Raw genomic sequence first — 14,155 nt, 5'->3', positions numbered from 1 at the left:
ATCCCATTGTCTACACATGTCCATTTAATGTTTTAAAACTGTATTTATTTGAAAGATAAAGAAACAGAGAGTGAGAGCACACATTCAGTAGATCACTCCCCAATTATAAAAACAGCTGAGGCTGTGCCAAAAAGCCAAAGCCAAGAGCCAGAAATTCACTCTAAGTCTCCCATGTCAGCAGGAGAACCTAACCACTTTAGCTGTCACTACCTTCTTCCAGGATCTTACTTAAGAGGAACCTAACTAGAAGAGTCAGGGCCATCTCATGGCAAGCTACAGCTAGATACTGGTGTCTGAGGCACCAGTATCATATCCTATATGGGTCCCAGTTTGAGTTCTGGTTGCTCCACGTCTGATTCAGCTGCCTTCCAATGCCCTGTGAAGGCAGGGGAAGACATCCCAAGTCCTTGGACACCTGCATTCATGTGTGAAATGTGGAAGAAACTGCAGATTCCTGGTTTTGGATCAGCCAAGTTAGACTCCTGATGCCATTTTCGGAGTGAACAAAAGGGTAGAAAATCTTACTATGTGTCTCTCATTTTCTTTCTATAGATATGACTTTCTAATAAAAATAACTCTTTAAAAATAGAGGAAACTGGAGCCAGGTGCCAAGGTTTGGGATCCATCTCAGGTACTCTGATGCAAGACATAGACTTTTTTTCTTTCTTTTAAAGTGCATTTGTTTATTTGAGAGGCAGAGTGACAGGCAGAGGCAAATAGAGACATCTCCCATCTGATGGCTAACTCCACAAATGACTGCAATGGACCTGAGTGGGCCAGGGAGCCTAAACCAGGAACCAGGAATTCAGCCTAGAATATAAACACAGAAATCCATCTGCTTGAACTCTCACCACTGCTTCCCAGAGTCTGCATTAGAATAAAACTAGAGTCAAGAACTCAAGCCAGATATTGAACCCAAGCACTCTCATACAGAATGTGGGAATCTTAACTGGTAAGATAAATGCCCACTTCTGACTGAGTTTTGTAATTACTAATTGAGGGGCCACATTATGATGCAACAGGTTAAGCTGCTGCTCTGCAACATCAATATCAGAGTGCTCGTTTTAGTCCTGGTTACTCCACTTCTCATCCAGCTTCCTACTAATGCATCTGAGAAGTCTTCTAATGGCAGCCAACTCCTTGTGATCCTGTCACCCATGTGGGAGACCTGGATGGAGCTCTTAGGTTCAGCTGGTTCAGACTTCGTGGCTGAAGTCTGAATGAAATAGCAGACAGAAATTTCTCTCTCTATCTTTCACTATGCTTTTTGAAGGCATACATAAGAACATATATACATACACACACATATACACACATTTGGCAGTAATTAAGTTACTGTTGGTCAAATTAGGGTAAATTAACAATAAATTTCCACCTCCTCATCTCTGTTTATATTTGTTCCAAAGGTCTGTGTTCCTAGTGGCATGAGAATTACTTGTTGAAATAAAAGTAATTACTTCAGAGGAAATTAAATTTATTTAATCAAATCTTTGTAAATGTCATTTTGAATAGACGTTAACATATTTTCAGAAATAGTACATGCTACATCTTATGCATTAGTAACAGATTTGTTGAGCAAATGTAGTATGTAGCTAGGCATTGACAAGAAATAAAAGAAATGGACTAGCAATTGAGGAAGCTGATTATGCCAAATATTTCTAGACTCATATAATATGAGAGTGCTTTAGAAAGTTAATGCAAAATGGATTTGAAAGTGTGAGTTATTTTGGTACAATTTTTTATTCCTCTGAGGAAAATGTGCTTTAAGAAATAACAAACTATGCATGCATTTCATCTTACACCAAATTAAGCACAGGCATTTACTTCAATTTTCCACTAACGTTTGCAGCACCCTTATATGTATGTGCAGAAACTAAGAAACCCAGTACTGTGATGAAAGAGCCTCCTGTTCTGAGATCCAACCTTCAAACCCTTCAGCATCCAATGCCACAACCACTAACCGCAGGTGACTACATAAAAGAAATTAAAATTAAAATACTTTATTCCTTCAACTCCACTTACTGCATTTCAAGTGCTCAATAGCTATGGGTAGTTAATGACTTCCATGCTAAATAGCCAAAATACATGATTTCATCTGCTTGCTTGCAGAAGCTTTCATTAGATGCTACTATCTAAGTTTTTCCCTCTGATACTAACATGGTTACACAAATATCACCAATAATGCTTCACTTCTTCATGTTATTTCTTTGTGTATGTGTGGAAGGAGGAATCAATTTATCATTGGTTCAGAAGTAATCTGAATTCACTTTCAATAACATCTCTACAGGCCAACATTTCTGATAAAGCCTCACTGAGATGTCATCCCAGCATCAGTTTCACTATCACCACGGGTTCCAGTAAAGAATGCCAACTGTGCTATAGTTTACATATGGTATTCTCTCTAAGGATTCATGTGTTTAGCAGCTTACTCCTCAGCATAGTAGTACTGGGTGGGAGGGCATTCAAAAGTGGAATTTAGTGGGAGTTCCTGAAGTTATTGGGTACACAGGTCTCAAAAAAAATTCAAGAAAATTCTTGGGAGATCCACATATTTATTCTCATTTGGGGGGTGCTATAAAAATAACAAGCATTGTCCCAGCTGTCCCTCTGCAGTGCTTTCATGCACACCCAGGATTCAGAATCACGCATGACTCCCTACTCAGGTGGCTGTTTCTCACTTGTTCTGATGAAAGATGGATTTTCCAATCTTTATTAAAATCCCCAAATTGAAAATAACAATTAAAACTAATGCTATTTTGTTCAGATCTATTAGAATCACTTGAAACTATCTGCTGTGGAGTTAAAAAGGAAAAAAAGACTATTAATAATAAGTGAGCATATTGAGTTCACATAGTCAGTTAAATATTCTTTGGACTTTTATAGTAATCCTTTTATTGCTGTGACTGGGAGATAAAAGATTCTATGACAAATTAATTCCAAATTGAGGGCTGAGGAAAATTATTCCCAACTGGGTGAAGAACTTTACCTAGGATCATTAACTGTAAAGGCATGCATATTCAACTTCAAAGGCCAAATTTTGACCCCAAGCTTCATTTGGACTCCAAGAACTTGAATTTAGCTCAGGTTAACCCCATTTATTTTAATTCTCCTTTAAAGTGTTAAAGAAAAAGAATAGGACTAGGTTTTCTCTGTCATTGCTCTCAGGTCTGAGATGCTGATGTGCTAAGGTAGGTCAGTTCTAATATTTGTTGTTTACAATACAGGTATTTAAACATGGTGTTCATTTAAGTCACCTAACCCTTGTCATCAAAACTATTTATAATTCATTTCAGAGTAAGTTATGCCTACACAAAGATACACCATCCCACATACAGAATATATTAGGATAAGTTATACATTTTCCAGTTTTGGAGGCTGGCACTACAGGCACTGGCTGCTTGCAAATGGCCTGGGGGAAGACATGGAAAATGGCCCAAGCACTGGGACTCTTTCCACCTATGTGGGAGGTTCAGGTCCTGGTTCCTGAATTTGGCTTGGTCCAGCCATAGTGACTATTTGGAGAAGGAACCAATGGATGGAAGATCACATATGTACATATTTGAACAACCATACTCAAATGATACAGTGCGAGTAAAATAAAGATATGGAGTGAAACATTTTGACTCAGCAGTCAAAATACAGTGAAAATAAATTTTAGGTTTTGGGATATGGAATAAAAAAACACTGTGTAATAAAGGGCAGTACTTTGTCTTCCCAATAGATACCATCTACTTAACTCTGGAAATAAAACATTAATTATTTTTTATCTTCAGTTTTCAGTAATGAAGATTTTTCTGATTTGCTTGTAGGCTATCTGTCAAACAAGAATCAGATTTGAAACAGTAGAAAATGCTCCCATTCACAGTAAGTGATCATTAACTTAATAATGGAGCTTTAAATTTCATATTAAACTTTAACTTTTACCATCCAATCCTCTCACTTTCATTGAAAGGCAAAGTAGAGAGAGATAGAGAACGAAAATTAATCCCTGATTTCCATGAACTAATTCACTTCCCTGAATAGCCTCATTAGCCCAGGCTGGGTTGGGCTGAAATAGCCAGGAAGTCCATTTTGGTCTCCCACAGGTATGGCAGGGACACAAGTAATTCAATCAAGAAAAAAGAAGAGGAAAAAACTTTAAAAAATCAGTTTTCTCAAATTGCTCTATTGAGTCATGAAACCCTGATGAAAATCCTGGCAAGGTATGAGGATGTGAAAGCAGTACCTCAGAAGTTATACTGGTATTTCAAGGCATTTTTAATTACATACAAAAAACTTGCAAAAACTTTATTGGGATATTTTTAACATATAAAGCCATACATTTTCATTGAGTACATTTCTACGGGTTTGGAAATAATTGCACATCCATGAAACCATCACCACAAACTATGCCCTAACCTGTAAAAGTTTATTCTCATTCTTTGTTACTACTTATGCATGTTGATAATAAGAGTTACCCTAAGATATACTGTCTTAGCAGTTTCTGGTTATATCAAACAATGTCAATTACAGGCACTATGCTGCACTTCCTTAGGAAATATTCATATTGAATAACTGAAACATAGTATTTAAGACCGACATATTCCCACTTTTCCTGACCCCCAGTCCTAGAAACCACCATTCTTCTCAGTTTTTATTACTGCTTTAGAATGGCCATATAAAGGAGAGTATTTGTATTTACCTTTTTGAACTTATTTATTGGAAATTCATATTTACACAGTAGGGTGGGGAAAGGGAAAAGGTGAGAGGGAGGGAGAAGGAGGGAGGCAGAGGGAGTGAGGGATGAGGGAAGAGGGATTAGACCAGGCCAAGAGCAGAAGCCAGGAGCTTCATCCGTATGTCCCACCGGGTGGAAGGGCCATTTTCTACTGTTTTTTCTTTTCCTCAGACCATTGGCAAAAAGCTGGATCAGATTTGGAGCAGCTAAGACACAAACCAGTTTCCATATGGGATATGGGTGTCACAGAGTGAAGTTTTACCCACTATGCTATAATGTCAACCTCAAATGTTTGTTTATATATAGCTCATCTCATCTCCTATAAAATGTCCTCTAGTTCACCAATGTCATAAAAAATGACAGTATTTTCTTTTCAATAATGCATAGAACACTACATGTGTAACACATGCACTAGATATGCATGTAGATTTTCTTTATCCATTTGTCCACTAGTGGGCTTTGAGTTTCCTCTATATCTTCATTAAGAATAATGCTATGATGAACATGAGTGTACAGACATTTTTTACTATGTTTTGATTTCAAATCTTTTAGACATATGCTCAGAAATGGAAATGCTGAAGCAATATGGCAGTTCCATTTTTAATGTTCTTAGGAACTCCATATTGTATTTCATAGTGGCTATGCAAATTTTCATTACTAGCAACAATATAAAAGGCTTTGTTTCTTTAGCATCCTCAACCTTACTTGTGATCCCCTGTCTTTTTCATAATAATCACGTTACACAGGCATGACATACTACATTTTTGTAGACTTTAATTGCATTTCCTTGATGTTTAGAAAGGTTGGACATCTTTTTATTTATCTGTGGGCCATTTGTGTGTCTTCTTTTGACAAATGTTTGCTAAGTTCCTTTTTCCATGTACTAGTTTTATTATTTCCATTTATACTGAGTTGTATCAATTCCTTCCATATCTCAGATACAAATCTTTTATTTTATAGACACACACACACACACACACACACACACACACACACACACACACACACACACACAATAATCCTGTTATGTAGGTTGCATTTTCATTTTGTTAACTACCTGATTTGCCCAGAAAAGGCTTTGTATTTTGACATGGAACACTAAATCAAGAAATTCTGATGTGAAGTACAACCTCTACAAGTACAACTTGTAAAGAGACAAGTGATTTAGATAAGATCTTTGTTGTTCATTTTAGGATGGAAATATGTGCCATTTACTGAAGGGATAGTGCAGTAGAAACAAGTAATGACCCAAGACAAAAGAGGAAACATTGATGGGGTTATGTCCTTACTAAAATGGAGGAGAAGTAGATGCTGGAGCTAAGAGACAGTAGATATTATTTCCCTCTTGCTTTTAAAGCACATATAAAGTATAGTCTTTAGCTAGGAGTTAATAGGGAATGTTTGAGGAGTAAACTTATGAAGTGAAGAAAAGGAGAGTGATGATACTGAGAAAATAGTGAGCTTAAAAAAACTGAAGCTTCAATGAAAAAAGTGAAGTTGAAATTAAAATTTGATATTTAGCTAAAGAAATTGAGGGAGAATAAATGAGAATGATTGCATTGTAACTAAAATGAAAACAATTTGAAGAGTGCAATACCTTTGTTTCCTCACCAGCATATTCCATACTATCATTCAGCCATGGCTAAATTAAGGTTTCTTAAATGAATGAACATAAAGATGGATCATAAAATATAATGGGTGCAGAGAAGCTTAAGGTCAGGATGGGAAGACTGAATAAAAGAAATTGCAAATTGAGTGCATTAGTACAGATTTCACAGGATAAGAAGATGTAATTAGAGGGCAGTATTTTTGGAATTAAAACTTCAGAATTATAAACAAAGACATATGTGGAAAATTCAGGCTTAGAGAAAATGACCAATGACAACAAGAGGCACTCAACTGATAAGCCAGAATGTTGGACAGCTTATATTTGCTAAAATGATGATAGGAGAGAAACAGAGAAACACAGGTACTCCACTCTTAATGGAAGTGAGCATATGAACAGATGACATCAACAAGAGACAGTGAACAGTAAGGTCTTATTACCTTTTTCATAGAAGTAGAAAATGATAATGTATAAAATGAAGAGTCAGAAAAAGTATTTGGAAGAGATGTTGCTTATGATTTTATCTCAAGTGGTTTGTACACTGAAGCAAGATTGGCATGGTGACCAATTGCATCTGCTATTGTTCTAGCAGGGGGGAATCTAAAAGAATTCACTAAAAAGTATTAGTGTAAGACCTATAAATGGATTTCAAAAAAAATGCACTAAAATAAATCTTTTAATTTCATAAACTCTCTGGAGTGCCGTTATTCATATCAATATCTGTTTCATGACTGCTGTCTCTGAATAATAATGACTCTTGGGCCCGGCGCAGTAGTCCAGTGGCTACCCTTGCCATGCATGCCCCAGATCCCATATGGGCACCAGTTCATGTCCCAGCTGCTCTACTTCCCATCCAGCTCCCTGTCCATGGCCTGGGATAGGAATCAAGGACGACCCAAAGCGTTGGGACACTGCACACCTATGGCAGAACTGGAAGAAGCTCCTGGCTCCTGGCTTCGGATAAACTCAGTTCTGAACATTGCTGCCACTTCAGGGGACAAAAGATCTTTCTCTCTGTATATCTCTGCCTTTCCAACAAAAATAAATCAATCTTAAAAAAGAATAATAATGACTCTCAGTGTTTTCCACATCATAATCCTTGAACTTTAGATGTTTTCTTAAAAGAAAAAAGGGACATTGCAAATGTGATGAAATGAAGAACCTTGAAATGGGAACACTATTCTAGATTTTATATGTGAGTACAGTGTAATCATGAATTTCCTTTTGAGAGAAAGGCAGGAAGATCATAATAGTAAAAGCTGTTATGATAAAATCAAAAGATTGAAGCATTTGATGAAGGGATTTCATGAAAAAGAATGAAGACAGCTCTCAGAGACTAAAAAGGACTAGGAAACAGAGTCTCCTCTGGGTTATTCAGTAAAAACACAGCATGGTTTTGATTTTATATTGACTTCCAAAACTATGACATTAGAAATTTGTGTTGTTTTAAGCTACTAAGTATATAGGTTTATTTGTTTCTGTATCACAAGGAAAGAATATAGTCACTTAATACTGTTATGAACTATGTGAGAAAACTGTCACTTCAAGGTGACATGGGAAGCTTCAGGCAAGTACCCTTCATATCATGCATGGATCCCTACAGCTCTCTTTTATGAAACATGTATTCAGTGTGGTATGAATTCCTTAGATTTTCGGGTAGCCTCTCTCCTTTGAATCTTACAAATGCATGCATTGGTGCACTATTTGGAATAGTTAATGATGATTACTTACACATCTAGCCAGCTTTGCTAATAGTTACAACTTCCCTGTTTCATACATCACCTAATCCCAGCATTTAGCAAAAGATTTGTTATTGTGTCAATGAAAATGAATTAAAGAGCATTGAATGAATAGGGCATACTATTAGGGCCTATATACAGCTGGATTTTCACTGAGATTTATCTACCTACAGTCTTCAGAAGTTGTCCTCAACAAGTTAAGCACAGTGCAGTTTCTAAAGAGGATAAAGGCAGACAACCGGGGCCTCAAGTCATTGCTGGGTAGCAAGCCTTATAGCTTAGGACTTGTTTCTCCATAGATCCTTCTTCTATGGTCTGGTATGGTCCTTGGGCCTGGCTCAGCTTGTTCAAGAAACTCAACCCAAAGTGTGACAAAATATTGTGATATGCATATTTTAAAAGACACTTGGCACCTTCAAAAAGGAACTCAACAAATCTGGGTTGCACAAAGATGTCAAAACTATGGCCTTTTGTTAATAATCTAACTTTTGGAGTTGTTTTTCTGATTTATGACTCACACAAGAAAACTTCTCCCATTATTCAGTAGCTACACTTTATTTCTGAAAAAAAAAACCTGAATTTATCGAATGAATAAATGGGTGAATTAGCTCTAAATAAATTTTAACAATTTCTAAAATAAGAATTTTTACTGAGAAAATAAATATGTACTCCAGAACTAAAGCCATCATCTGAAACATGGTAGTTGTAAGAAATGGCAGACACAGATAACATAAGGTACACTTTCAATTCTGTGCTAGAAATCACGTTCCATACACAAGTTCATGGGGCACTAAGTGGCACATGATAAATGGAGTCTGCCAGTTCCCATGGGCCCTCATCCTGAGGAAGTCATTTGAATCAATCCAGACAAGTAATGTTGATCTTTCTAATCACTCAAGTTGACTGAAATTCATTCACTGATTCATTCATTTGACATTTATGTGTCCACTCTATGATAGTAGAAATACTTAACATCAAAGAACTCATAGCCTAATCTAAGAGACATAGACACTGATAGGCAGTTTCAACTGTCATGAGTTTCCTGTAATGTGGAAATAGGGTGGTAAGAGATTGTAACAGAATAGGGAATTTAGAAAAAGCTTTTTTTTTTTTTTGAAGAAATGACCTTAAACTTGGAGCTAGATAATAAATAGGAGTTGACTGGGTGGCAATAGTAGCAAGGAGGACAATAAAGAACTAGATTTAAGACAAAGAATTCAACTAATTGAAAGGTTGCAAAGTAAGAAAAAGCAAGGTTGCTTGAGAATTTAAAATTATTACATTATGTATAGAGAAAAGAGAGAGGAAAAAGTAGATGGTTGCTATAAATTTAATTGTGCCGCCACCACCAACCCACTCCACCAACCTGAAAATAACATGTTGAAGTCCAAATATCAAATGCGATGGTATTTGGAATTCTGGCTTTGGGGTAGTCAGGTGTTGTTGAGGGTATGAGAGAGGGGCCCTCGTGATAGGATGTGTTTGATTTCTCCCTTCCATAAGTCATGCCAAAAACAGCAGCCACAACCTCGCTCTGATAAAATCACCACCTGGTAGGAGCAACACCACATTGCATGCATAGCTCCTTGTGTCAGGGATTCCTCCCTCAAAGCCATGTGGAAACAGAATAGTGCCTCTGGACACTGAAGGTCCTTTCCCTTTGGTTTAATCAGAGCAGTATTTGAAATGACCTTACTGTTCTAGCCTACGATATCTGCATTAGAATGTGGAACACAGGGATCTCTGTGCTCTTCCAGAGGGCCTCGATATGCAGCCAGACATGGCTTCCACACAGCCACACATCTGCACTGTTTCCAGCTGCATGGGTACACACTTTAGCATTGCATACACCTGTTTTACATGCTGAGAGCACCTGACAGGAGAGATACAGCATGGAGATCAATAATAAACAAGAAATTGAAATTTTATATCCTTTTCATCATGGATTTCTGAATTACTGGTTTAGCCATGTACTGCATTAATTTAAATATGTACAACCTTGAAATTCAAAAGTTCATGTTGCTTTTAGATTAAATAGATTCAGAGAGAAATCATTGCTATAGTAACAGATTATCCATGGTTCCTTTAAAAATAAACTCCCATGTCAAAGCAAAAATCCTTTGAAGCTATATTAATAACCAACAAGCAAACTAAATAGAAAGGTAGTATTTGCAAGCACTGAATGTTTTTCACGTTTATTTTCTTTTGAATAAAAAAGTCACATAATCGGGCCCGGCGCGGTGGCGCAAGTGGTTAAGTCCTCGCCTTGCACGCCCGGGATCCCATGTGGGCGCCAGTTCTAATCCCGGCAGCCCCGCTTCCCTTCCAGCTCCCTGCCTGTGGCCCGGGAAAGCAGTTGAGGACGGCCCAAAGCTTTGGGACCCTGCACCCGCGTGGGAGACCCGGAAGAGGCTCCTGGCTTCGGATCGGCATAGTATCGGCCCGTTGCGGCTCACTTGGGGAGTGAATCATCGGATGGAAGATCTTCCTCTCTGTCTCTCCTCTCTGTATATCCGCCTTTCCAATAAAAAATAATAAAAATAAATCTAAAAAAAAAAAAAAAAAAAAAAAAGTCACATAATCATTTGTAGAGTAGAAATACTAGTGTGAATTATAGAATTCCCTTTTTTTTTCAATAAGAAGGGGGAACTTTGTTTTTTAACTATAAACATTTCTTGACTTTCATGCCTATGACTTTAATAAAGGGCAAACCATTTAGAAATGTATGGAATGTGATTTCTAGCACTTATTTCCTTTTGTAAAACAAAGGGTCCATTTTTAAAGGGATGAGTGTCTAATTAGGCCGAAGGAGGTTATAAACATGAACAGAAGTCAAACTGACTTCCTTCATTCTTTCATGTTCTCTTAATGTGGCTGCAGGCAGCTTGTTTTCCCCCTCCGTGTGGAATAGGTCAAATGCCTGAAAAATAGGCAAATTCCTCAACCAGACTTCAGTAACTCACTCTAGAGCCATCATCAGTCAAGGGGGTCACCAGTGGTGCCACATTCACAGACACCTGGGCTCACAGTTCTGTCTCATTACCCAATCACTTTGTAACTTATCACTAGGCCTTGGCCTTTATAAGTCACACATGTTTCAGGTATAAACATGAACTTTAATACCAACAAGATAATTGGGTAGGATCAAATGAAATAGAAAATTTGGAAACTCTTTAAAAGTGAGTGATTATAATTACATAAATCTCTTTTCCTCTTAAAGCTGTATGTGTGTTTGTGTGTGCACAGATTTCTTGAAACAAATACTGTAGCTGTTTCTCAGCCAGAGAGGATGAAGCACTTCTGCAATCATTGCTGGTTTATAACCAGGCTTGGAGGGGGAAAAGTCCTTTATAAGCATCGCTTTTGGTTAGTAATGAGCAATTACTATGATTTTTCTTTATTTCACCGGGGGGAAAGTGAGGCTTGATACTCTCAAGCTTAAGGATACACAATGTATGTGTACATCAAATTATCACAGTGTATCCTTAATATAAACATTATTGGTTGATTAAACATATTCAATAAAAAAATCCAGAGAAAATCTTGATGAAACTTGAATGGTGACTAGATGGGAAAGTTAAACTTTCAGACCGGGTTTAAAATTGGTAGCTGATTCAACTGTGGAAAACACAGTGTGAGAAGGAAATGCTTTCCAACCCTAACGTCCAGCTGAGGTTAGATATCTCAATGAGAGTATGTTAATAAACTTGGAACTAACCATGAATAAGCAGCTGCTAAAGGCCTTCTGTTAGTTATTTTAAAAAAGTTAAAGTTCTAGTTATTACGATATTATTACACACAGCTAATTCCTGCAACCTGGTTCTTTACCTTGAGCTGAAAACACCAGATGCAATGAGGTATTTTAGGAGGTTTATTCCAGCGGGGCAGGAACAGGACCCGGTGGTGGGAGATCAGCGCAGGGGGAGGTGGGGGAAGCAGGGAGGGGAAGGAAGATGGAGACACCTGGGGCCCCTTATGCTCAGGTGAGCCTACCAGGTGTGGGGGCGGGATTGGGAGGGACTGAGGGCAGGCATCACGGGATTGGTGCCTGCAGGTGAATACCTAGGGATGATTGGTGAATGGGCGGGGTTGGGAGATTGGGGTGGGATTTCAGGTGAAATGCCAGGCTACATCGGATTGGTGGATGGCTAGACCAGTGCGAATTTTGTGAGCTGTAAGGAAGAGGAATTGGCGCCAGGTCCAGGGTGGGATATTCGAATAACTTCTTACACCTTCCTTTTCTGCTTTTAAAAATGGGAATAGCCATTTGTGCAAACCAAAAAGATGAATGAAGATGAAGCAAGGAAATCAAGGTCCCATTTTTTGGCTTTAAGAGACATTTCATCAAGAACATTTTTAGCTACAGGAGAGTAGGTAATTAACCTAATATCACACAAGTGAGCTAAAGCAGAACATATCAACCTTCCCTTGCAGATTGGGCAGGAATCCCCAGTCTCCATGGCAAAAGGCAAAGATGGATTTCCTCTTCATCCTCCTGATCCAAGAAATGAGTATGAGATAAACTGGAGTTCCTTTTGGATCAAAGTAGAATGACTAATTTGGGTAAAAAAATCACTGCATTGGGCATGTATAATTCAACATTACTCAGAAAAGCAGTCATAATAGAATTGATTTTATGCATAATAAATGCACTTCTACAATACTTGAGTCAGAGTGGAGCGCCCATCTGCTGGTTCGCTCTCTAAATCTCAGGGCTGGGCTGATCCAAAGCCAGGGGCTCCATCCGGGTCTCCCACATGGGTGGCACGACCAAACTGCTTCATGAATACCTGGTGCCTCTTAGAACACACATTAACAAGAAGTCAGAAGCAGAAGCAGGACTCAAACACAGGTCTCAAAAATGGGATGTGGACATCTTAACCACTAAACCAAATGTCTTCCCTATTTAATCAGAACTGAACACCAAAGAATTGTTTGAAATATCTTCATGCCCAAGGAAGTAACTAGATTTCTGGGCCAAAAATTCAGCTTCAAGGGGGAATAGGGCCTGAGCGCCACCTAGTGCAAATGTGCTTGGAGTAAATGTTCTTGAAAAGAAATGTATTCACTCGCGCCACCTAGTGACAAAGGGAAGCATTACTGTGGGACCAGGGAATTCAGCTGAAGACCTTTGTTAACTAAAACTAATCTGATCGATATGAAATAAACTAAATAACAATTTCTAGAAGAATGGACATAACTCGCAACCCTATTAGTGTATTAAAGCCTATCCATTTTGGGTTGATCGGTACAAATTTGTTTAATTGTGGTTTCCTCTCCAAGTACCCACTAGAGTTTCTCAGGCTTATCTCTTGAATCCCCATTCTCAACATAAACAACAGATTATCGCTTATTGGAAAGGGAGAACGAAAGGCAGCAGAAAGATCTTCTGGGTGCTGGTTCACCCCCAAGTGGCCGCAACAGCTGGAGCTGAGCTGATCCAAAGCCAGGAGCCAGGAACCCACGTGGGTGCAGGGTTCCAAGGCTTTGGGCTATCCTTGACTACTTTCCCAGGCCACAAGCAGGGAGCTGGATGGGAAGCCGGGCAGCCAGGATTAGAACTGGTGCCCATATGCGATCCTGGTGCATGCAAGGCGAAGATTTAGCCACTGACCCATCACACCAGACCCAGCAGATTATTTTTAAACGTATATTCCAGACCATGTTTTTCCTCTGCCCAAAACCTTCCCATATTTTCACTTAGCATTAAAAAATCTTTACATAATCCAGCCTGTATACAGTCCTGCAGGCGCGCGGTTGGTTCAAGTAACGTTGGCTTACTTACAGTATTTCAAACACACAGGCATGCTCCTGCTGAGTTATTCTCATCTTTTTCCTTTTCCTATATGAAAATATTTTCTGTGTGATGTCCATTCTGTATTAAGTCTCAGGGCCTAGCAGTGGGCCTAGCAGTGAAGATGCTTGTTAAGTTGCTCACATACTGCCTCACAATACCTTGGTTCATGATCTCGCTTGATTTCCAACTTCGGTGTCTGTTCCCTGGGAGGCAGCACATGATCTTGCCACTAACTGGGTCCCCGTCACATACATGACGTATATGGCTTCATTTCTCCACTGCTACCTCTAGCTCCC

The sequence above is a fragment of the Ochotona curzoniae genome, unplaced genomic scaffold (assembly GCF_017591425.1).
Source record: "Ochotona curzoniae isolate NIBS_2020 unplaced genomic scaffold, NIBS_Ocur_1.0 scaffold_1852, whole genome shotgun sequence".
NCBI classification, from domain to species: domain Eukaryota; kingdom Metazoa; phylum Chordata; class Mammalia; order Lagomorpha; family Ochotonidae; genus Ochotona; species Ochotona curzoniae.
This window is presented reverse-complemented; position numbering follows the sequence as displayed.